The 27,500-nt window shown below is 46.2% G+C and overlaps 1 protein-coding gene across 5 annotated transcripts in view; it reads right to left on the bottom strand.

Moving 5' to 3' along the window:
- LOC139756874 (inter alpha-trypsin inhibitor, heavy chain 4-like) overlaps positions 1 to 27,500 on the bottom strand; it is a 457,935-nt gene that overhangs the window by 109,014 nt on the left and 321,421 nt on the right. The window lies entirely within an intron of this gene.

Here is a 27,500-nt window from a genome sequence, read left to right as displayed (position 1 = left end):
AATAGTATCTATACAATAATACAAAAACCACTAACTATACAATATTACAAAATACAAAATTATCTACAAATTACGCCCCTGATATCCACATCGACGGGATGTATACAAGGAGGGAATTAACGTAGTTTCACTTGGGATTACCGCCCGCAATGGCAGTTACGTTTTCCCGCCAGAAACAACAGCTGATGACACCGTTTGCGCGCGCGAACAGCCCAAGCGACCGCCATTACACTCACCACATCTGTGGGTTAAGCGGGTCCTCGTCTCCCACCACCATGGGGAAGCGCCGTTCATTTCCCCCCCATTTGTCTTTAATGACAACACCAGGAAATGATCACACGTGCGGTGGAATTGGATAATCCGAACAATGTGCATAATCAAAGCATCATTCCTGTAAACAAATGCGCTGCTGGGCCAACATCACTGGGGAACCTGTTGTTGAAAATATACGAAAACACTTTAGGATTCTTTCAAGAATGAGCAAATAAGAATCCTATAAAAATACAAACCTTACAGGAGGATGGATGTGCTGGAAATGAGATGTTTGAAGACAAAGTGTGGTGTGAGGTGGTTTGATCGAGTAAGTAACGTAAGGGTAAGAGAGATGTGTGGAAATAAAAAGAGCGTGGTTGAGAGAGCAGAAGAGGGTGTTTTGAAATGGTTTGGGCACATGGAGAGAATGAGTGAGGAAAGATTGACCAAGAGGATATATGTGTCGGAGGTGGAGGGAACGAGGAGAAGTGGGAGACCAAATTGGAGGTGGAAAGATGGAGTGAAAAAGATTTTGAGTGATCGGGGCCTGAACATGCAGGAAGGTGAAAGGAGGGCAAGGAATAAAGTGAATTGGATCGATGTGGTATACCGGGGTTGACGTGCTGTTAGTGGATTGAATCAGGGCATGTGAAGCGTCTGGGGTAAACCATGGAAAGTTGTGTGGGGCCTGGATGTGGAAAGGGAGCTGTGGTTTCGGGCATTATTGCATGACAGGTAGAGACTGAGTGTGAACGAATGGGGCCTTTGTTGTCTTTTCCTAGCGCTACCTCGCACACATGAGCGGGGAGGGGGATGGTATTCCATGTGTGGCGAGGTGGCGATGGGAATGAATAAAGGCAGTGTGAATTGTGTGCATAGGTATATATGTATGTGTCTGTGTGTGTATATATATGTGTACATTGAGATGTATAGGTATGTATATTTGCGTGTGTGGACGTGTATGTATATACATGTGCATGGGGGTGGGTTGGGCAATTTCTTTCGTCAGTTTCCTTGCGCTACCTCGCAAACGCGGGAGACAGCGACAAAGCAAAGCAAATATATATATATATATATATATATATATATATATATATATATATATATATATATATATATATATATATATATATATTTTCTTTCATACTATTCGCCATTTCCCGCGTTAGCGAGGTAGCGTTAAGAACAGAGGACTAGGCCTTTGAGGGAATATCCTCATCTGGCCCCCTTCTCTGTTCCTTCTTTGGAAAAAAAAAAAAAAACGGAGGATTTCCAGCCCCCGCTCCCTTCCCTTGTAGTCGCCTTCTACGACACGCAGGGAATACGTGGGAAGTATTCTTTCTCCCCTACCCCAGGGATATATATATATATATATATATATATATATATATATATATATATATATATATTCCCCCATACTAGATCGTCATTTCACGCGTCAATTAGGTAGCGCCAGGAAAGGACGAAAAAAATAAAAGGCCGCATTCCCTGGCATCCATTCTCTACCTGTCATGTGCAATGTACTGAAACCACAGCTCCCTATCCACATCCAGGCCCCACAGACCTTTCTATGGTTTACCCCAGACGCTTCGCATGCCCTGGTTCAGCCCACTGACAGCACGTCGACCCCGGTATAGCCCATCGTTCCAATTCAGTCTATCCCGCGTACGGTACGGACAGGATCGGATTCGAACTATGCACAGGGCCCAGCCTGGGGTACCTCACCCAGCCACACGGAAGTTTAAAAGATACCGAGATGACACAAGGAAGTCCCTGTTACGTAAATCTTCTGGTATAATGGATAAAAAAAAAATACTTTCAAGCATTACAACATCGAGATCCTTCCGGCCATAACCTACCAACAGAGGAGGCATTCCAGCTCAGCTTAACAAGAGCAACACCGCAGGATACGTGGGGAGGGGGCAAACTTGCAACTTGCATTCAATGGTAAATACAAGAAGTTTCCTCCCTTCCCTTGTGTCAGGTTTACACGACCATTTCTCTCCTGGGCGAACGCGGACAACGAAACGAACCTCCACTGTGGTCAACTTTGAGGACTTACATATTCAGAGGGAGACCAACAACAAATCAGTCTCATACTAGATAAAGTGAGCATTCATTACAGTGTTTTATATATATATTTTTATATAATATATATATATATATATATATATATATATTTATATTTAAGTTTATATATGACTTCAATGTGTTTTCTATTCAACACTATCACCAAACAAAAAATGTTTTTTAAAATGACATTAATCCGGACATTTCTGAGTTAAATGATACCCGAGAATCTACTTCACATACAACATTATACTACCACTAATAATAATAGTTTAAAAATGTCCTTTTAATATTTTTCGATGGATTAAAACAGCAAAAGGAGTAATGGAGATGATGATACACCACAGGAGTTTTAATCATTACTCTATGACGGAACACAAAATCAGGAATTGTGATCTTACTTTAATGCATAACTTTGATAAATTATTTTACTCACTGGCCATGGATCCCTATGGCAGAGGCGGAAGGAGAGTGGACGGCGCTTCGTGTGGTGCCAAGGAGGTTAGGTTTATCGCTAACACTTCGGCATGGTTTTCGCGGCCTCAAGCCATCTTTCGGGCTGCGGCAGCGGGGGTGCGGCTAATCTCGAGCTTGCGGCGGCTTTCCGTCAAGCTGCGTTGAGGTGTAGTTGCGGCAAGCATCGAGCTGCGGTTGCTGTTCGTCGGGCTGCGGCAAGCAACTCGAGCTGCGGTTCTTGTTTGTCGGGCTGCGGCAGAAGTCAGCTGTGGCGGCACAGTATCGAGCTGCGGCTGTTTGTCGGGCTGCGGCAGGGGGGGGTCGGCGGCTGCGGCAAGTGGCGGGCTGCAGCAGGTGGCGCCCGGGCCCGGCCAGCCATCACGCGCAGCATCACCGTGGCGGGTTGTGACGTCACGCAGCCTCAGCGGGGACAACACAGCAGGGGGGGGCCCGGGCCTTTTGTTACATTACTGGCGCGTTGTCTCTCGACCATGTGGGAGAAAATACTTTATTCCCGTAGCGGGATGAATAAATCCGTGATAATAAAGACGGTTCAATGGCTCTTGCATTAAGACAAAGGGTTTTGTGCTGCCACGTCTGCCCCGGGTCAGTTGGGATAGAATTTCATGGTCTCATGGGGCCAGAAAACAATGTTTCTCTGCAACACAGTATATGACATTTCCTTACCATTTTCTTTTTTCTCTCTCTCTCTTTCTTTCTCTCTTCCACTTTTAAGCGATTCAATGTGCCTCCATCTGAACCACAACTTTTCCGAACAGTCGCCACTACAATTGAAGGTAAGAGAGATAGGATAGAGGTGTTTGCGTTAATATATGAATACCATTACATCGTCTTCGTAAAGCCAACATGGCGGCTGTTTTTTTTTTCGATAGTTTCTGCCCGACTCAATTAGGATTTCTCGACTTTCTTTCCCTGTTGTACAACGCTCTTTTCCCCCCACAACACCCCCATACCCCCCCCCAAACTCGCCTTTTTCTTTACAGCCCATGACAATTTAAAACGTTCTTTTTAAAAGCTACATGTTTGTGCCCCCCAGTTTTCATTTGTGCCCCTGTGGGCCGATCCAGTGTATGGGAAACCAACCCACCCCCAAAAAATACATGCATAAATTCCCCTCGGGTTTATTTTAAAGAACCCTAAAAAACCCGTGGGAAGCCGTGTGGTGGGGGTGATTATACAAATCGGTGATTACTGTGGGGGTTTTTGTTGTACGGGGGTCATCGAACCCACTGGTTCGCTAAGGGGATAGATAAAAAATACATCACACGATCCCTTAAAATCATCGAAGGGGCTTTTGGGGGAAATTAAACCCCCCCCCCCCCCCACAGGGTTTTGCCGCTTGGGGTGGGGGTGGGTTACATAAGGTTAAGACCTAAACCCAACCCCAACCCAAAACCGGCCTAACCTAACCAAACGACCTTTAAACCCAACCGAAACCTGACCAAACCCCAACCCTAACCGACCATCCAACCAAAACCGGCCCAACCGGGAAACCTTCCAAACCGACCGGGGGCCTTTTAAACCAACCTAACCTAACCCCGGGGGCCCGACCTACCCAAACCGGACCTGGGGGGCCTAACCCCAACCCACCTAACCCTGGACCCAAAACCCAAATAAAACCTAACCTTAACCCAACCTGGGGCCTAACCTAACCGGGCCCCAAAACCCAAAGAAAACCCAAAATAACCGACCAAAACCCAAACCAACCCTTAACCCGGGGCCAAACCTAACCTGACCCAACCTAAAATAACCTAACCTAAACCCCCAACCTGAACCTAAACCTAAAATAACCTAACCTAACCTTTCCCCACCTAAACCTAACCTAACCTGAAACCCAACCTAACCTAACCCAACCCAACCTGGGGCCCGACCCAACCTGACCTGACCCTGACCAACCTGACCTGACCCCCTAACAACCTAAACCCGAAACCAAAACCCAACCTGACCTAAACCCAACCTAAACCCTGACCTGACCTAACCCAAACCCCGACTTAACCTTAACCTGACCTGACCTAACCTGCCCCAAACCTAACCTTAAAACCCGGGCCCCGGGCCTGACCGGGGCCTACCACCTGACCTTTAAACCCGGAAACCCAACCAACCTAACCCAACCCCCTAACCCAACCGGAACCTAACCTAACCCGACCTAAACCTAACCTAACCTGACCTGACCAACCTAACCCAAAACCCAACCTGAAACCCAACCTAACCGACCTAACCTAACCCTGACCAAAACCCCAACCTAACCCAACCTAAAATAACCTGACCCCGACCTAACCAAACCTTTAAACCCGGGGCCTAACCCAACCTGGGCCTAAAACCCAAACCTAACCCCTAACCGGAAACCCGACCAACCCTTTAAACCCGATAAAACCCAACCTACCTAAACCCAAACCCGACCTGACCCAAGGGTGTTTTTGGGGGGGGGGGGGGGGCCTAAACCCGACCAAAACCCAAACCCCCACCCCCTAACCTAACCTGGGCCCAACCCCCAAACTAACCCCAACCTAACTGACCTAAAACCTAACCTGAAACCCGACCCAAACCCAACCAACCTAAAAACCCGACCAAAAACCCGGGCCTAAACCCGACCCAACCTAACCTAAACCGACCCAACCGGGGCCGGGCCGGGCCTGACCAAACCGAACCTAAAACCTTAACCAAAACCCCGACCTAACCTGGGCCAACCTAACCTAACCTAACCTGACCTGACCTAACCTAACCTAACCTGACCTAAACCCAAAAACCTTTAAACCCAACCTGACCTAACCTAACCTAAAAAAAATCCCAAACCCGGGCCTGCCCTAACCTTTAACCCCCGGGGGCCTGGGCCTAACCTAACCTGACCTGACCTAACCTTTAACCCGGACCCCCGGGGCCGCCTGACCTAAAACCCGGCCTAACCTAACCTAACCTAACCGGAACCTAAATAACTGCCCAACCTAACCTAAACCCGACCTTTAACCCAACCGACCTGACCTTTTCCAAATTTAAACCCGCCCCAACCTGGGCCCGGGCCTAAACCTAACCGGCCTAAACCCAACCTAACCTGAAACCCAAAAATAACCTAACCTGACCTAAACCCAAACCCGACCTGACCTAACCCCAAAACCCGACCTAACCAAACCTAACCTTAAACCTAACCAACCTGAAAACCCAACCTAACCTAACCCGACCCAACCTAACTCACCTGAAACCCCAAACCCCACCTTTCCCCAACCTAAAACCTACCCTGGGGGCCCAGCCTGGAACCCCAACCAAACCTGACCTAACCTAACCTAACCCGGACCTAAAACCTTTAAACCGGGCCCAATCAAAAGTAACCTTTAAACCCGGGGCCTAACCAAACCCCCACCTTTAAAAATAACCCGACCCCAAACCCAACCTGACCAAAACCTAAATTAAAACCTTTAACCCGACCTAACCAACCTAACCTGCCTAACCCGACCTAACCCCAACCTGACCCCAAATAACCAAACCTACCTTTACCTGGCTTAAACCCAACCCCGACCTAACCTTAAACCTGACCTCAACCCCGACCTGACCCAACCTAACCTAAAACCCGACCTAACCTAACCTGACCTTAAAAACCCAAAATAACCTAACCTAACCTGCCTAACCCCCCCTGACCAACCTAACCTGACCCCACCTGACCCAGGGGGCCGGGCCCCGACCCGGGCCCAACCTAAAACCCGCCTGGGCCGGGGCCTAATAACCTAACCTGACCCGACCTGACCTAACCCAACCAACCTAACCCGACCTAACCCAACCCCAACCAAACCTAACCTAACCCAATCAAGCCAAGGGGAAAAACAACAGGGGGGCCCGTGCGCGAATCACCACAGGGGGGGGGGGGTTCAATACGGGGCCGGAAAAATTTTTAAAAAATTATTGTGGAAATTGGGGGGAACGAGGAGGAAAAATGGGAGCCAAATTGGAAAGGGGGAAAAAATGGAGTGACAAACATTTTGAGTTTACGGGGGCCTGGGAAAATGCAGGGGGGTGAAAAAAGGGGGGCAAGGAATAGAGTGAAAATTTGGGGTCGAGGGGGTTAACCCCCGGGGGTTTACGTGCTTCAGTGGATTGAAAACAGGGGGGATGTTTAAAGGGGTCTTGGGGGGAAACCCTGGAAAGTTGGTTGGGGGGGGGGCCCGGATTTTGGGAAAGGGAGGGGTGGGTTTTGGGGGATTATTTTCTGACAAACTAGAGGGCGGTGGGGAACGGGGAAAGGGGCCTTTGGGGGGTTTTTTTCCAAACCCCTACCTCGGGCCCCATGAAGGGGGGGGGGGGGGATGGTATTTTATGTGGGGGGCGGGGGTTGGGGGGATGGGAAAAAAAATAAAGGGGAGGGCATGTGAATTGGGGTGCATGGGTTTTAAGGGGATGGTCTGTGTGTGTAAATATATGTGTACATTGAAATGTATAGGTATGATATTTGCGTGTGTGGACGTGTATGTATATACATGTGCATGGGGGTGGGTTGGGCAATTTCTTTCGTAGTTTCCTTGCGCTACCTCGCAAACGCGGGAGACAGCGACAAAGCAAAGCAAAAATATATATATATATATATAGTATATATAATATATATATTTATATATATATATATATATATATATATTATATTTTCTTTCATACTATTCGCCATTTCCCGCGTTAGGCGAGGTAGCGTTAAGAACAGAGGACTGGGCCTTTGAGGGAATATCCTCATGGCCCCTTCTCTGTTCCTTCTTTGGAAAAAAAAAAAAAAATAACGGAGGATTTCCAGCCCCCGCCCCCTTCCCTTGTAGTCGCCTTCTACGACACGCAGGGAATACGTGGGAAGTATTCTTTCTCCCCCTACCCCAGGGATATATATATTATTATTATATTATATATATTTATATATATATAATATATTATATATATTCCCCCATACTAGATCGTCATTTCACGCGTCAATTAGGTAGCGCCAGGAAAGGACGAAAAAAATAAAAGGCCGCATTCCCTGGCATCCTTTCTCTACCTGTCATGTGCAATGTACTGAAACCACAGCTCCCTTCCACATTCCAGGCCCCACAGACTTTCTATGGTTTACCCCAGACGCTTCGCATGCCCTGGTTCAGCCCACGGGACAGCACGTCGACCCCGGTATAGCCCATCGTTCCAATTCAGTCTATCCCGCGTACGGTACGGACAGGATCGGATTGAAATTTATGCACAGGCCCAGCCTGGGGTACCTAAACCCAGCCACACGGAAGTTTAAAAGATTACCGAGATGTCACAAGGAAGTCCCTGTTACGTAATCTTCTGGTATAATGGATAAAAAAAAATACTTTCAAGCATTACAACATCGAGATCCTTCCGGCCATAACCTACCAACAGAGGAGGCATTCCAGCTCAGCTTAACAAGAGCAACACCGCAGGATACGTGGGGAGGGGGCAAACTTGCAACTTGCATTCAATGGTAAATACAAGAAGTTTCCTCCCTTCCCTGTGTCAGGTTTACACGACCATTTCTCTCCTGGGCGAACGCGGCACAACGAAACGAACCTCCACTGTGTCTCACTTTGAGACTTACATAATACAGGAGGGAGACCAACAACACAATCATTCTCAATACTGGATAAAGTGAGCATTCATTCGCAGTGTTTTATATATATATATTACTATTATATAATATATATATGGCACTACGCACGCGTAGTGCCCATTGTACAAAGGCAAAAAGGGGATAAGAATGAGTGCTCAAATTACAGAGGTATAAGTTGTTGAGTATTCCTGGTAAATTATATGGGGAGGGTATTGATTGAGAGGGTGAAGGCATGTACAGAGCATCAGATTGGGGAGGAGCAGTGCGGTTTTCAGAAGTGATAGAGGATGTGTGGACCAGGTGTTTGCTTTGAAGAATGTATGTGAGAAATACTTAGAAAAGCAAATGGATTTGTATGTAGCATTTATGGATCTGGAGAAGGCATATGATAGAGTTGATAGAGATGCTCTGTGGAAGGTATTAAGAATATATGGTGTGGGAGGCAAGTTGTTAGAAGCAGTGAAAAGTTTTTATCGAGGATGTAAGGCATGTGTACGTGTAGGAAGAGAGGAAAGTGATTGGTTCTCAGTGAATGTAGGTTTGCGGCAGGGGTGTGTGATGTCTCCATGGTTGTTTAATTTGTTTATGGATGGGGTTGTAAGGGAGGTAAATGCAAGAGTCCTGGAAAGAGGGGCAAGTATGAAGTCTGTTGGGGATGAGAGAGCTTGGGAAGTGAGTCAGTTGTTGTTCGCTGATGATACAGCGCTGGTGGCTGATTCATGTGAGAAACTGCAGAAGCTGGTGACTGAGTTTGGTAAAGTGTGTGGAAGAAGAAAGTTGAGAGTAAATGTGAATAAGAGCAAGGTTATTAGGTACAGTAGGGGTGAGGGTCAAGTCAATTGGGAGGTGAGTTTGAATGGAGAAAAACTGGAGGAAGTGAAGTGTTTTAGATATCTGGGAGTGGATCTGTCAGCGGATGGAACCATGGAAGCGGAAGTGGATCATAGGGTGGGGGAGGGGGCGAAAATTTTGGGAGCCTTGAAAAATGTGTGGAAGTCGAGAACATTATCTCGGAAAGCAAAAATGGGTATGTTTGAGGGAATAGTGGTTCCAACAATGTTGTATGGTTGCGAGGCGTGGGCTATGGATAGAGATGTGCGCAGGAGGATGGATGTGCTGGAAATGAGATGTTTGAGGACAATGTGTGGTGTGAGGTGGTTTGATCGAGTAAGTAACGTAAGGGTAAGAGAGATGTGTGGAAATAAAAAGAGCGTGGTTGAGAGAGCAGAAGAGGGTGTTTTGAAATGGTTTGGGCACATGGAGAGAATGAGTGAGGAGAGATTGACCAAGAGGATATATGTGTCGGAGGTGGAGGGAACGAGGAGAAGAGGGAGACCAAATTGGAGGTGGAAAGATGGAGTGAAAAGGATTTTGTGTGATCGGGGCCTGAACATGCAGGAGGGTGAAAGGAGGGCAAGAAATAGAGTGAATTGGAGTCATGTGGTATACAGGGGTTGACGTGCTGTCAGTGGATTGAAGCAAGGCATGTGAAGCGTCTGGGGTAAACCATGGAAGGCTGTGTAGGTATGTATATTTGCGTGTGTGGACGTGTGTATGTACATGTGTATGGGGGGGGGGGGTTGGGCCATTTCTTTCGTCTGTTTCCTTGCGCTACCTCGCAAACGCGGGAGACAGCGACAAAGTATAAAAAAAAAAAAAAAAAAAAAAATATATATATATATATATATATATATATATATATATATATATATATATATATATATATATATATATATGTGTGTGTGTGTGTGTGTGACTACAATGTGTTTTCATCAACACTATCACCAAACAAAAATGTTAAAATGACATTAATCAGGACATTTCTGAGTTAAATGCATACGCGAGAATCTACTTCACATAACAACATTAATACTACCACTAATAATAATTAGTTTAAAATGTCCTTTTAAAAAATTTCCGATGGATAAAACAGCGAAGGAGTAAGAGATGATGATACACACAGGAGTTTTAATCATTCCATCTATGACCGGACCACAAAATCATGAATTATGATCTTACTTTAATTCATAACTTAATAAATTATTTACTACGCTGGCCACTGGATCCCATGGCAGAGGCGGAAGAGTGGACGCTGCTCGTGTTGTGCCACAGGAGGTGGTATCGCTAACACTCGGCACTGGTCGCGGCCTCTAGCCATCTGTCGGGCTGCGGCAGCGGTGGGCTGCGGCTAATCTCGAGCTGCGGCTCCTCTCCGCCAAGCTGCGTTAGGTGTCGTCTGCGGCAAGCATCGAACTGCGGTTGCTGTTCGTCGGGCTGCGGCAAGCACCAAGCTGCGGTTCTTGTTTGTCGGGCTGCGGCAGAAGTCAGCTGTGGCGGCCCAGTATCGAGCTGCGGCTGTTTGTCGGGCTGCGGCAAGGGGGGGTCGGCGGCTGCGGCAAGTGGCGGGCTGCAGCAGGTGGCGCCCGGGCCCGGCCAGCCAATCAACGCGCAGCATCACCGTGGCGGGCTGTGACGTCACGCAGCCTCAGCGGGGACACACCAGCAGCGGGCCTTTGTTTACATTACTGGCGCGTTGTCTCTCGACCATGTGGGAGAAAATACTTTATTCCCCGTAAGCGGATGAATATATCCGTGATAATAAAGACGAGTACAATGGCTCTTGCATTAAGACAAAGCGTGTTTGTGCTGCCACGTCTGCCCCGCCAGTGGATAGAATTTCATGGCGTCTCATCGGGCCAGAAAACAATGTTTCTCTGCAACACAGTATTACATTTCCTTACCATTTTCTTTTCTCTCTCTCTCTCTCTTTCTTTCTCTCTTCCACTTTAAAGCGATTCAATGTTCCTCCATCTGAACACAACTTTTCCTAAAAGTCGCCACTACAATTGAAGGAAGAGAGATAGATAGAGGTGTTTGCGTTAATATATGAATACCATTCACATCTTCTTCTTCGTAAAGCCAACATGGCGGCTGTTTTTTTTTTTTCGAAGTTTCTGCCGACATCATTAGGATTCTCGACTTTACTTTCCCTGTAGTACAACGCTCTTTTCCCCCCACAACACCCCCATACCCCCCCCCCAACTCGCCATTTTCTATACAGCCATGACAATAAATCGTTCTTTTACGCTACATGTTTGTGCACCAGTTTTCATTCTGTGCCTCTGTGTCCGATCCAGTGTATGAAAACCAACGACCCGCTAATAATACATGCAATAATTACCATCTCGGTTGATTAATGAGCCATAATGACTCGTGGGAAGCCAGTGTGGTGTGTCTGATTATACAAATCGGTGATTACTGTGGCATTTCGTTGTACGGTAATCATCGAACCATCACTGGTTCGCTAAGGTATATATAACAATACATCACACGATCATTAAGTCATCGAATCGCTTGGATAGTTAACACCCCCCCCCCCCACATTTTTCTACGCTTGGCTGGGATGTGTTACATAAGGTTAAGACCTAACCTAACCTGACCTAACCTAACCTAACCTAACCTGACCTGACCTAACCTAACCTAACCTAACCTGAACTGACCTAACCTAACCTAACCTAACCTAACCTGACCTAACCTAACCTGACCTAACCTAACCTAACCTGACCTAACCTGACCTAACCTAACCTAACCTAACCTAACCTGACCTAACCTAACCTAACCTAACCTAACCTGACCTAACCTAACCTAACCTGACCTGACCTAACCTGACCTAACCTAACCTGACCTAACCTAACCTGACCTAACCTAACCTAACCTAACCTAACCTGACCTAACCTAACCTGACCTAACCTAACCTGACCTAACCTAACCTGACCTAACCTAACCTAACCTAACCTAACCTAACCTGACCTAACCTAACCTAACCTAACCTAACCTAACCTACCTAACCTAACCTAACCTGACCTAACCTAACCTAACCTAACCTAACCTGACCTAACCTAACCTGACCTGACCTGACCTAACCTAACCTAACCTAACCTAACCTAACCTAACCTAACCTAACCTGACCTAACCTAACCTAACCTAACCTGACCTGACCTAACCTAACCTGACTTAACCTAACCTGACCTGACCTAACCTAACCTAACCTAACCTAACCTGACCTAACCTAACCTGACCTGACCTAACCTAACCTGACCTAACCTAACCTAACCTAACCTAACCTAACCTGACCTAACCTAACCTGACCTAACCTAACCTAACCTGACCTGACCTAACCTAACCTAACCTAACCTGACCTAACCTAACCTGACCTAACCTAACCTGACCTAACCTAACCTAACCTAACCTAACCTAACCTGACCTGACCTAACCTAACCTAACCTGACCTAACCTAACCTAACCTAACCTAACCTGACCTAACCTAACCTACCTAACCTGACCTAACCTAACCTGACCTAACCTAACCTGACCTGACCTAACCTGACCTAACCTAACCTGACCTAACCTAACCTAACCTGACCTAACCTGACCTAACCTAACCTAACCTGACCTAACCTAACCTGACCTAACCTGACCTAACCTAACCTGACCTAACCTAACCTAACCTGACCTGACCTGACCTAACCTAACCTGACCTAACCTAACCTAACCTAACCTAACTGACCTAACCTGACCTAACCTAACCTGACCTAACCTAACCTAACCTGACCTAACCTGACCTAACCTAACCTAACCTGACCTAACCTAACCTACACCTAACCTAACCTGACCTAACCTAACCTGACCTGACCTGACCTAACCTGACCTAACCTAACCTAACCTGACCTAACCTAACCTAACCTGACCTAACCTAACCTAGACCTAACCTAACCTGACCTAACCTGACCTAACCTACCTAACCTGACCTAACCTAACCTAACCTAACCTGACCTGACCTAACCTGACCTAACCTGACCCTAACCTGACCTACCTAAACCTAACCTAACCTAACCTGACCTAACCTAACCTGACCTAACCTAACCTGACCTAACCTAACCTGACCAAACCTAATCTAACCTAACCTGACCTAACCTAACCTAACCTGACCTAACCTGACCTGACCTAACCTGACCTAACCTAACCTAACCTGACCTGACCTGACCTAACCTAACCTGACCTAACCTAACCTGACCTAACCTGACCTGACCTAACCTAACCTAACCTGACCTAACCTAACCTGACCTAACCTAACCTAACCTAACCTAACCTAACCTGACCTAACCTAACCTGACCTAACCTAACCTGACCTGACCTGACCTAACCTGACCTGACCTGACCTAACCTAACCTGACCTGACCTGACCTAACCTAACCTAACCTGACCTGACCTGACCTAACCTAACCTAACCTAACCTGACCTAACCTAACCTAACCTAACCTAACCTAACCTAATCAAGCCAAGAAACACAACAGGGTGGCAGTCGCGAATCACCACAGCTTCAATACGACCGGAAAATTATATATATATGTCGGAGGTGGAGGGAACGAGGAGAAGTGGGAGACCAAATTGGAGGTGGAAAGATGGAGTGAAAAAGATTTTGAGTGATCGGGGCCTGAACATGCAGGAGGGTGAAAGGCGGGCAAGGAATAGAGTGAATTGGATCGATGTGGTATACCGGGGTTGACGTGCTGTCAGTGGATTGAATCAGGGCATGTGAAGCGTCTGTGGTAAACCATGGAAAGTTGTGTGGGGCCTGGATGTGGAAAGGGAGCTGTGGTTTGGGGCATTATTTCATGACAACTAGAGACTGAGTGTGAACGAATGGGGCCTTTGTTGTCTTTTCCTAGCGCTACCTCGCACACATGAGGGGGGAGGGGGATGGTATTCCATGTGCGGCGAGGTGGCGATGGAAATGAATAAAGGCAGACAGTGTGAATTGTGTGCATGGGTATATATGTATGTGTCTGTGTGTGTATATATATGTGTACATTGAGATGTATAGGTATGTGTATTTGCGTGTGTGGACGTGTATGTATATACATGTGTATGGGGATGGGTTGGGCCATTTCTTTCGTCTGTTTCCTTGCGCTACCTCGCAAACGCGGGAGACAGCGACAAAGCAAAATAAAAAAAATAAATATATGCATGCGTCACGAGCGTTACGGCTGGCGTAAGAACGCGTAGGGTTACGCAAGAATTTGTCTTTGTTATGAGTTTTATTTTGGCCTGTAAGAAGGTCCACTTCTGCCACCTTCCGCTAACTTGTTTCTGATATGAAAAAAAAAAAACTTTCAAACAACGATCAGCTACAACGAAGGATATAACGACGAATTGACGGAATATATATATATATATATATATATATATATATATATATATATATATATATATATATATATATATATATTTTTTTTTTTTGTCGCTGTCTCCCGCGTTTGCGAGGTAGCGCAAGGAAACAGACGAAAGAAATGGCCCAACCCACCCCCATACACATGCCTTGATTCAATCCACTGACAGCACGTCAACCCCGGTATACCACATCGCTCCAATTCACTCTATTCTTTGCCCTCCTTTCACCCTCCTGCATGTTCAGGCCCCGATCACACAAAATCTTTTTCACTCCATCTTTCCACCTCCAATTTGGTCTCCCTCTTCTCCTCGTTCCCTCCACCTCCGACACATATATCCTCTTGGTCAATCTTTCCTCACTCATTCTTTCCATGTGACTAACCCATTTCAAAACCCAATCTTCTGCTCTCTCAACCACGCTCTTTTTATTTCCACACATCTCTCTTACCCTTACGTTACTTACTCGATCAAACCATCTCACACCACACATTGTCCTCAAACATCTCATTTCCAGCACATCCATCCTCCTGCGCACAACTCTATCCATAGTCCACGAATCGCAACCATACAACATTGTTGGAACCACTATTACTTCAAACATGCCCATTTTTGCTTTCCGAGATAATGTTCTCGACTTCTACACATTCTTCAAGGCTCCCAGAATTTTCGCCCCCTCCCCCACCCTATGATCCACTTCCGCTTCCATGGTTCCATCCGCTGACAGATCCATTCCCAGATATCTAAAACACTTCACTTCCTCCAGTTTTTCTCCATTCAAACTCACCTCCCAATTGAATTGACCCTCAACCCTACTGTACCTAATAACCTTGCTCTTATTCACATTTACTCTTAACTTTCTTCTCCACACACTTTACCAAACTCAGTCACCAGCTTCTGCAGTTTCTCACATGAATCAGCCACCAGCGCTGTATCATCAGCGAACAACAACTGACTCACTTCCCAAGCTCTCTCATCCCCAACAGACTTCATACTTGCCCCTCTTTCCAAAACTCTTGCATTCACCTCCCTAACAACCCCATCCATAAAGAAATTAAACAACCATGGAGACATCACACACCCCTGCCGCAAACCTACATTCACTGAGAACCAATCACTTTCCTCTCTTCCTACACGTACACATGCCTTACATCCTCGATAAAAACTTTTCACTGCTTCTAACAACTTTCCTCCCACACCATATATTCTTAATACCTTCCACAGAGCATCTCTATCAACTCTATCATATGCCTTCTCCAGATCCATAAATGCTACATACAAATCCATTTGCTTTTCTAAGTATTTCTCACATACATTCTTCAAAGCAAACACCTGATCCACACATCCTCTACCACTTCTGAAACCACATATATACACGTCTCTTCGATGTATATCAACTGACTTCTATTTCTCTCTTTGTGTCTCCCCTGATGTGATTATTACACGAAAGTGCACTTGGGAACTTATCGTGTTTCATTTTCCCCGTGGACTCATAGGAATATATATATATATATATATATATATACATATATATATATATATATATATATATATATATATATATATATATATATATATATATATATATATGATCAAGCTTTACCTAACCTAGTGTATGGGGACCTTGCACGTTTCTCGATTAACACGAATGGGTTTCCGATAATTCGAGATGATGTGGCGCCCCGGGTTCTTATCTTAATTCCACCGGCAGTAACGTACCAACTTGGAGGGTCGTAAGGACATTCCCGTCTCGAATCCCGCGGCCTTCATTTCCTCCGTGCACTTATAAATGAAATTTATAAAAAAAAAAAAAACGTAAACGCAGATTACATTTCTGCACTTGTAGAAAACAGCTGTAATACAACGAATGTATTCACTAAAGTTTTCCACTAACCGTCCGGGGCAATTTGGCATATTAGCATTGAGAACGTTCTAGTACAAAATGTTTAAATAGAAACATTTCCGTCTGCAATTTCGTTAACCATAGTGATACAGTACGAGTTCTGCAACAACACCTGAAGTCAGCTGAAATAAACGTTGCTCACTTTCTCTCTAGTTAACATTAAATTCTACTTTGCATAATATATTATAATTATTTAAACTTTACTCCACCGACGACAAAATATCTATACTTTTCTGACGGCGAATAAATGAGCATCAAATATACGTCAGGAGAAAATAGTAATCATTATACGTCAGGCAGCAGCGCGGCGGGCTGCCAGTCTCATCATTTATATTTCGCATATATTTTTTTTCTTCTTCTTCTTCCTCGCAAAATTATAAACTTCAGCCAGAGGAGATTATTTTTACCAACTTCCTCACATAAATTGGCAGAAGCTGCCTCGCCCCAGCTGGCTCAGTTAAGTACTCTACTAAAACTCCAGCCAAATACAAACCTACTGTCATTTTTCAGCAAATTTGGCGCGGGAAAGAAAATATTGGCGAGTATTCGACACTCGCCATATTACTTTGCAGTGGTCGTTCATCCTACGGTTAATTACCCTGCTCAACACAGTCTTGGAATATGATTTTTATATTTACTTAAGCATGATTTTCTGGTAATCTTCTCTATTTGTTAACGGCCATCTCATATATATATATATATATATATATATATATATATATATATATATATAACACACGACAGCTAGAGACTGAGTGTGAAGGAATGTGGCCTTTTTTTATTTCTGGTCTGTTTTCCTGGCGCTACATGGCTGAATCGAGAGGTAGCGAAGCTGTTTTCTGTGAGACGGGGTAGCGCCAGGAATGGATGAAGGCAAGTATAAATATGTACATGTGTTTATACGTATATGTCTGTGAATATGTATGTATATATATGTGTCCCTGTTATGTATATGTATGCATATGCGCGTGTATGGGCGTTTATGTATATTAATGTGTGTGTGTGTGTGTGTGTGTGTGTGTGTGTGTGTGTATATATATATATATATATATATATATATATATATATATATATATATATATATATATATCGTGAGTCTTCGTCCGCATCTCACAATCGGGGTCAGCGATCACAACAGTAAACGGGTGGACTCACACAGCCTGCGGTATTCGCCGCCATCATTTCACTACCCACAATGGAGGCCTTTTCTGTGGTCATTAGCCCTCCTAATCAACACCATTAAGAGTAATTACATACAGTACGTGCTCTCCCTACCCCCCACACACACCCTTCAACCCCCCGCTATCCTCCCCCAGTAACTGGGGAGAGGGGAGGATAGCGGCTCCCTGCTGGGACAAGACTTAGGTCACACTGTGGACTGCTTATCCTAGCAGGTGTGGCTCTCATCTTAGCAGTTAGCGCTTATCTGACCAGTTAGCGGCTCATCCTTGTAGTTAGCAGCTATCTTGAAAATTTGCTGTTAGCGGTTATCTAGGAAGTTAGTGGTTATCTGGGAAGTTAGCGGTTATCTTGGAAGTTAACGGTTATCTTGGAAGTTAGCTGTTATCTTGGAAGTTAGCGGTTATCTTGGAAGTTAGCGGTTATCTTGGAAGTTAGCGGTTATCCTGGAAGTTAGCGGTTATCTTGGAAGTTAGCGGTTATCCTGGAAGTTAGCGGTTATCTTGGAAGTTAGCTGTTATCTTGGAAGTTAGCTGTTATCTTGGAAGTTAACGGTTATCTTGGACGTTAGCTGTTATCTTGGAAGTTAGCGGTTATCTTGGAAGTTAGCGGTTATCTTGGAAGTTAGCTGTTATCTTGGAAGTTAGCTTAACTGGCAGTTATCTTAGCAATTAGCTGTTACCTTTACAGCTATCAATTTGTTATCTTAGTACCCCGGTACGACCCTTGAGCACGACGGTACGACCCATGTCCACGACGGTACGACCCATGTGCACGACGGTACGACCCATGTGCACGACGGTACGACCCTTGAGCACGACGGTACGACCCTTGAGCACGACGGTACGACCCTTGAGCACGACGGTACGACCCTTGAGCACGACGGTACGACCCTTGAGCACGGCGGTACGACCCTTGAGCACGACGGTACGACCCTTGAGCACGACGGTACGACCCTTGAGCACGGCGGTACGACCCTTGAGCACGACGGTACGACCCATGTCCACGACGGTACGACCCTTGAGCACGGCGGTACGACCCTTGAGCACGACGGTACGACCCATGTCCACGACGGTACGACCCTTGAGCACGGCGGTACGACCCTTGAGCACGACGGTACGACCTGTCGGTCAAAAGCCGCGCCATGACACCACAAGGGTCGTGCCCGCGTGCTCAAAGGGTTACGTCTAACAGAGGAAAATGGGAATCCTTTGTGCAATGCTGTAGTCAACCCTCTCTCTCTCTCTCTCTCTCTCTCTCTCTCTCTCTCTCTCTCTCTCTCTCTCTCTCTCTCTCTCTCTCTCTCTCTCTCTCTCTCTCTCTCTCTCTCTCTCTCTCCTTCCTGGCGGGCATCACACACGGACTGGCTGCCCACGCCTCCCGGAACAGCAAAACGGAGCAGTTGTTTGATAAACATGTCCGAGGGACCGTAATTAAAAAAAAAAAAAAAAAAAAAGAAAAAAACCCCGCCACATCCACAAACGCCAACAAAACTGTTGGAGAAGAGTAAACTGCTTCATGGGGGGGTGAGGGGGGGCTGAGGGAGGGAGACAACAACTAGCCGGAAATAAATTCACCCTCCGCAAATGGTTACTCCAATTTTCTTATTTTCTTGAAGGCCGGAATTGCGGCGAACGTTTTGCGGTTGAATTTGGCGCCGGGAGGGAGGCATCCAACATGGCCGCCGCCTCGGGAGGTCACGTGACCGCGACGTCACGACGGGCGTGCCAGCACCCTCAAGATATCTAATTACAACCGCTATATAATATGCGATATAATAACCCTACACTACTGTAACTGATGGTATATATCACACCTTCTCCCACGTCAAAGATCATAAAGGCTCCACCGGGGCAGACATAAAGACGCTTGAATAAAATAAAATTATAAATATACCAACGGTAAATATGGCAGTCATTGGGCGCGGACGATTCGCATTACCCCGAAAACAGATCCACGTAAATTGTGGCTTTGACGGGGCACTTGACGGGGCACTTGATGGAGGCGACGTCGGAATTTTAGTACGGAATTCAAGTGACACAGAAATGACACAGCGGGGGAAGCCGAAAGGGGGGATAATTACATCCATTAAGGCCATCAAATGCATATAAACCACCCTCAAATGAAACCTAACCACCTCTCAAACAGACTAAGTCAAGTTCTTGCTGTGTGTGTGTGTGTGTGTGTGTGTGTGTGTGTGTGAGAGAGAGAGAGAGAGAGAGAGAGAGAGAGAGAGAGAGAGAGAGAGAGAGAGAGAGAGAGAGAGAGAGGACAAATTAGTACTGGCTAAACCACCACTTCAATTTGTTGATGTGGCGAACACCGGCCGCCATCCTCCTTCAAGTTCTTGACTAGGGGGGGAGAGACCCTAGGTCAACTAACCACCACAATTTATTGACATGGTAAACAGCAACTTCGCTAATCAGAGCTCCACGTCAAGTTACCGACACGCAGAACCGCGCCAATGGCAATTACCTCAACCACGTCAAGTGCTTCAAAGCTAACTTACCTTAACCACGTCAAGTTCTTGATACAAGAGAACCGTAATATCCGGGCTAACTACCCAACCACGTCAACAAGACACACAGAAAACCTTCACGACGTAATCAACCCACTTCAAGTGAAAAAAAATGCTTCACATTAAACTTTTTTTTTTCTCTTTTTCTAATACGACATCAAACCAGAGGGGAAAAAATGCTTGACTAATTACCTACATTAACTCATGCATACACTAAAACACCAGATAAAGAGAAAAAAAATAATGACATTGTAATTACATTGGCTCGAGGTCAGGTCAGGTCAGGTCAAGGTTGAGGGATGGGAGGACCTTGAGGAATGGGAGGAAGGAATGGGGGGAGGAAGGAAGGGGGAAGACCTTACAGAAGGCCTCAGCCAGTCACCAAAGCTTATACTATGAGGTCATCTTCTCTACCATACAAGAAAAAAAAACCATTTCTTTTCCCCCTGTGTCTTCTCCCCCCCCCCCACCTGTGTCTTCTCCCCCCACCTGTGTCTTCTCCCCCCCCACCTGTGTCTTCTCCCCCACCTGTGTCTTCTCCCCCCACCTGTGTCTTCTCCCCCCACCTGTGTCTTCTCCCCCCCACCTGTGTCTTCTCCCCCCCACCTGTGTCTTCTCCTCCCCCCCACCTGTGTTTTCTCCTCCCCCCACCTGTGTCTTCTCCTCCCCCCCACCTGTGTCTTCTCCCCCCCACCTGTGTCTTCTCCCCCCACCTGTGTCTTCTCCCCCCACCTGTGTCTTCTCCCCCCCCACCTGTGTCTTCTCCCCACCCCACCTGTGTCTTTTCCCCCCCACCTGTGTCTTCTCCCCCCACCTGTGTCTTTTCCCCCCACCTGTGTCTTCTCCCCCCCACCTGTGTCTTCTCCCCCCCACCTGTGTCTTCTCCCCCCCACCTGTGTCTTCTCCCCCCCCACCTGTGTGCGTACGAGGACAAATCCAGCGACGGTCCCTGAGGAGGAGGAGGGGACTCTGTGGTTGGCTGGCCACACCCCCCCACACTGTGCCACACGATCTGTGCCTCTCCCTGGCCACACCCCCCCACACTGTGCCACACGATCTGTGCATCTCCCTGGCCACACCCCCCACACACTGTGCCACACGATCTGTGCCTCTCCCCGGGGCGACACCAGGACCTGCTGGAGTAAGGCTTTCCACCCCCACCCCCACACTACAACCCCCACCTCAATATGTGTAAGTACGGTTGACTTGGGGGAGAGTGGGGGGAGAGGGGAAGGGGGGGACAACTGACAGTTACGCTCGACCTGTCACATAAGGTCACAACCAGAGAGACGGGGTGGGGGGCGGGGGGGGGGGCGGACACACGACTAATGGTATGGTGGGGGATGGGGAAGGGGAGAGGGAGTGAGGGAGGGGGAGAGGGGAACCTCGAGAGCAAGGGAGGGATGGAGAGGGCAAAGAAGAGGTGAGGGGGGAGGGGGGGGGTTGGGGTTTCCCCCCATTCAAGAGAGACCAGTAAACATGTGACTGGATGGTCGAGTTGTTGACGAAGGGGGAAGGGGCGGCACAGCCGACTCACTGTTAAACCCCACGGGGTAGGGGGGAGGGTAGGGGGAGGGGGGTGTAAACCCCTGGAGGGGGGAAGGAGGGGAGGGGAATGAAACCCCTGGAGGGGGGGAGGAGGGGAGGGGGGTGTAAACCCCTGGAGGGGTGAAGGAGGGGAGGGGAGGTAAACCCCTACGAGTGAGGGGGAGATTATTGATTACACGCCCCACCGGAAGTGTGGGGAGCTGAACAACGGGGCGAAGGTCTGAATGATGGATGGTTGGGTGGGAGGGGAGGGGAGGGAGGGGGAGGGTCTAAACATGGCCCATGAGGAGGAGGAGGAGGAGGTGGTGGTGGTGGTGGTGGTGGTGGTGGTGGAGGAGGAGGAGGAGGAGGAGGAGGAGGAGGAGGAGGAGGAGGAGGTGGTGGTGGAGGAGGAGGAGGAGGAGGAGGAGGAGGAGGAGGTGGAGGAGGAGGAGGAGGAGGAGGAGGAGGAGGAGGAGGAGGAGGAGGTGGTGGTGGTGGAGGAGGAGGAGGTGGAGGAGGAGGAGAAGGTGGAAGAAGAGGTAAATGTGCTCTGTTCCACATAAGTCACACTTCCACAGATGACACACTGTTCCACAGATGACACAGTGTTCCACAGATGACACACTGTTCCACAGATGACACACTGTTCCACAGATGTCACACTGTTCCACAGATGTCACACTGTTCCACAGATGACACACTGTTCCACAGATGACACACTGTTCCACAGATGTCACACTGTTCCACAGATGACACACTGTTCCACAGATGACACACTGTTCCACAGATGACACACTTCCACAGATGACACACTGTTCCACAGATGACACACTGTTCCACAGATGTCACACTGTTCCACAGATGACACACTGTTCCACAGATGACACACTGTTCCACAGAGGACACAGTGTTCCACAGATGTCACAGTGTTCCACAGATGGCAGCGTTTTTAACATGGTAGCCTTTACAATGTCTTTAAACGACCAGCGTGATTTAAAGTCTTAAAAAAAAAGTTGACAATTAAAAAAAATGTGTGTGTGGTTGAGAGCTGAGCCAGTTTTATAATGTAAGTTTGGATTACGTCCGGCAGAGTTCGATCATATCAAAGGCGTTTAAATATATCACTTTTTAAAACGTCTATCTGGTTTAGAGTTGAAGGTAACTGATGCAACTGATTTAAAATTGTCAATGTCGTTTATAGCCGAAAATACACGTTTCAAATATGGCGTTTATTTGCCCCCCGCCAAAACAAGGCATTTAATATGGAAACATTTGAAAAAAAATCCGCGGACGTTTTCTTTTATATCCTGTATCTTGACGATATAGTACAATTATTTCAAAGATGTCTTACATATATAGATGTGTGGTTTAAACTTAGCACGGTAGTATTTTAAAGATGGCATAGTAAAAAAAAAATGGCAAAGTGCGTTTTTTTTTTTTAAAGGTAACGGTTTTAAAGACGGTACTGTACTTTCTTTTTCTGGGTAACATTTTAAAAATAGCACTGTGGGTTTATACATAGCACTGTGGGTTTATACATAGCACTGTGGGTTTATACATAGCACTGTAGTTTTTTTTCAAAGGCACCGGTTTTAAATATCTGTTCTTTAAACGCAGCATAATAACAGCAGTTATATTTTCTAAATGACCATATCTTGAAAGACAGCATATCGCAGTGTTTGATAAATACTTGTGAGTCTTAAAATGTCACAGGTCAATAGTTTAAAAAAACAACAAAAATATGATAGAAAACGTGATGTTTCATACGTGGAAAAAAAAAAAGAAAACGATTTTTAGATTTTAAATGTCGTCGTGTTTTTAAACTAGCCAATGACCTGACTATCCCCCCCCATCCCACCTCCACCCCCTCCTCCCCCACCCCCGTCACACCACTAGAGCATCTTAGAGAGAGAGAGAGAGAGAGAGAGAGAGAGAGAGAGAGAGAGAGAGAGAGAGAGAGAGAGAGAGAGAGAGAGAGAGACAGTCAGTCTGGGATCCACCCCCCTTCCCCCCCCTCCTCCTCTGGGTGCCCAAAGACGCCGATAGAAAGCCACTAATTACGGTGCACGGGGCTCCCCAGGGAGGACCCCCCCACCCCCCACACACACACGAAATACAAACCCGAACAAACAACTTGAACAAAGACCAGCTCCGCTGAGCTACTGACACACACACACACACACACACATACACACACACACATACATACATACACACACACACACACACACACACACACACACCACACACACACACACACACACATACACACCACACATGCAGACACACACACACACACACCACACATACAGACACACACACACACACATAAAGAAAACCTGTCTAATTACCAAGCTACAAGAGTGGCACAGTGCCAGTCAACCTCTCAGTGCCAGATCTATGAGCCAGCCACCTTGCTGGGTCAAAGGTCAGGCCCTTCACAATCACAGAGTTCACTGACTGATCAATTACGGTTACCTGAGGGCTTAAGCTACGGTACGCAAGTGTTGTTATCAGTACTCACATGTTAAGTTATCAGTACTCACATGTTAAGTTATCAGTACTCACATGTTAAGTTATCAGTACTCACGTGTTAAGTTATCAGTACTCACATGTTAAGTTATCAGTACTCACATGTTAAGTTATCAGTACTCCCATGTTAAGTTATCAGTACTCACATGTTAAGTTATCAGTACTCACATGTTAAGTTATCAGTACTCACATGTTAAGTTATCAGTACTCACATGTTAAGTTATCAGTACTCACATGTTAAGTTATCAGTACTCACATGTTAAGTTATCAGTACTCACATGTTAAGTTATCAGTACTCACATGTTAAGTTATCAGTACTCACATGTTAAGTTATCAGTACTCACGTGTTAAGTTATCAGTACTCACATGTTAAGTTATCAGTACTCACGTGTTAAGTTATCAGTACTCACATGTTAAGTTATCAGTACTCACATGTTAAGTTATCAGTACTCACATGTTAAGTTATCAGTACTCACATGTTAAGTTATCAGTACTCACATGTTAAGTTATCAGTACTCACATGTTAAGTTATCAGTACTCACATGTTAAGTTATCAGTACTCACATGTTAAGTTATCAGTACTCACATGTTAAGTTATCAGTACTCACATGTTAAGTTATCAGTACTCACGTGTTAAGTTATCAGTACTCACATGTTAAGTTATCAGTACTCACGTGTTAAGTTATCAGTACTCACATGTTAAGTTATCAGTACTCACATGTTAAGTTATCAGTACTCACATGTTAAGTTATCAGTACTCACATGTTAAGTTATCAGTACTCACATGTTAAGTTATCAGTACTCACATGTTAAGTTATCAGTACTCACATGTTAAGTTATCAGTACTCACATGTTAAGTTATCAGTACTCACATGTTAAGTTATCAGTACTCACATGTTAAGTTATCAGTACTCACATGTTAAGTTATCAGTACTCACATGTTAAGTTATCAGTACTCACGTGTTAAGTTATCAGTACTCACATGTTAAGTTATCAGTACTCACATGTTAAGTTATCAGTACTCACATGTTAAGTTATCAGTACTCACATGTTAAGTTATCAGTACTCACATGTTAAGTTATCAGTACTCACATGTTAAGTTATCAGTACTCACGTGTTAAGTTATCAGTACTCACGTGTTAAGTTATCAGTACTCACATGTTAAGTTATCAGTACTCACATGTTAAGTTATCAGTACTCACGTGTTAAGTTATCAGTACTCACATGTTAAGTTATCAGTACTCACATGTTAAGTTATCAGTACTCACATGTTAAGTTATCAGTACTCACATGTTAAGTTATCAGTCCTCAAGCGTTATGTCTTCATCACTCAAATTCCTCACCCAGTCTGCCACACACGCCAGACGTGCAACACACCCCCACACGACCTACACCAGCGACCTTGACCTTTGACCTGGTGACCTCTGCCTTACTCACTACGACCCATGACAACCTTACGTCTGGGCACAACTCCTTCCCCCAGGTCACCACCAGAGGCAGGGTCTTCCCCCAGGTCAACACCAGAACTAGGGTCTTCCCCAGGTCACCACCAGAGGCAGGGTCTTCCCCCAGGTCAACACCAGAGGCAGGGTCTTCCCCCAGGTCAACACCAGAGGCAGGGTCTTCCCCCAGGTCACCACCAGAACCAGGGTCTTCCCCCAGGTCACCACCAGAACCAGGGTCTTCCCCCAGGTCACTACCAGAACCAGGGTCTTCCCCCAGGTCACCGCCAGAGGCAGGGTCTTCCCCCAGGTCACCACCAGAGGCAGGGTCTTCCCCCAGGTCACCACCAGAGGCAAGGGCCTTCCCCCAGGTCACCACCAGAACCAGGGCAAGGAAAGATCCCACAAGGAAACACTGATATCTCCAAGGGGTCGTAGTAACACATCTGACCCCTTAACCCTTTCCCCCCCACCTCATGACCTTTGACATGACCTCGTCAGGGGAAGAGAAAACCTCTGGCGTGGTCTCTGGACCTCAAGCGAGGTTGTGGGGGGGGGGGGGAAGGGAGAGATCGGGGGTGGGAAAAAAAAAGAGAGAAAGAAATATCTGAAGCGAAATTATAAACTTTCTTATAAACTTCAAATTAATTTTTATATACAAAATACAGAGAGCCTTTACTCCTTCATCCCTGCCTGAGTCTATTGAGAAGATAATTCAATAATTAAACTGTGGATCTATTAAGAAGATAATTCAATAATTAAACTTCAAAATCTATTGAGAAGATTATTCAGTAATTATACGATGGATCCACTGGAGATAATTCATTAATTAAACAGTGGATCTATTGAGACGATAGATCAATAATGACATAGAGGATATATACTCAGAAGACGACTCAATAATCAAACAGTGGATCTATTGAGAAGATGGTCATTCAATAATCGCACACACGACCTACTGCGAAGATAATTCAATTATCAAACTGCGACAAAGACAGGTACACAGAGGAGACCTGCTGCTCCTGTTGTTGTTGTTGTTGTTGTTGTTGTTGTTGTTGTCGGTCCCCCCCCCCCCCCAAGGCTAGCCCAGATGTGAACTTTATTACCCCAATTTCCTTCTCAAAGTCGAGACGAACATTTCCCTCCCTCCCTTCCTGAAGAATGCTTGCGCCTTCCAACGCTGCCTGCATAGTAAGCAAGCAAGCAGACAAGCAAGGAGGCAAGCAAGCAGGCAGACAAGCAAGGAGGCAGACAAACAAGCAAGCAGACAAGCAAGGAGGCAGACAAGCAAGCAAGCAGACAAGCAAGGAGGCACACAAGCAAGCAAGCAGACAAGCAAGCAAGCAAGCAGACAAGCAAGGAGGCAGACAAGAAAGCAAGCAGACAAGCAAGCAGGCAGACAAGCATGCAAGCAAGCATGCAGACAGCTGCAGGCGAGGTGAGGTGGGGTGGGGCCTCAGACCCCCATGTTCGGGGATGTAAACAAAATATGTGATCAGAAAAGATCTCTACTGGAAAAATGAACATCTTTATGTCCTGATAAATAAATACGATGACAATAAACAAACGGGAAGATCCAAACATGTCAAATATCGTCACGTCGCGAGACCAGAGGAATGGCCGTGTAAACATTGTAAACACGCGTGGGTGGGAGAAGTAAACATCATGAATAAATGACATTTACAATGACTGGCATCATTCCAAACGCGGACCACTCGGTCCCCCGGTCCCAAACAGGGACCACGTGCTGGCCAGGATGGGCCAGCACGTGGTAGGGGTGTCCAGTACGTGGTAGGACTG

Source organism: Panulirus ornatus, chromosome 23, assembly GCF_036320965.1.
Source record: "Panulirus ornatus isolate Po-2019 chromosome 23, ASM3632096v1, whole genome shotgun sequence".
NCBI classification, from domain to species: Eukaryota; Metazoa; Arthropoda; class Malacostraca; order Decapoda; family Palinuridae; genus Panulirus; species Panulirus ornatus.
The sequence above is the reverse complement of the archived record's forward strand: the minus strand, read 5'-3'. Positions and strand labels throughout refer to the sequence as shown.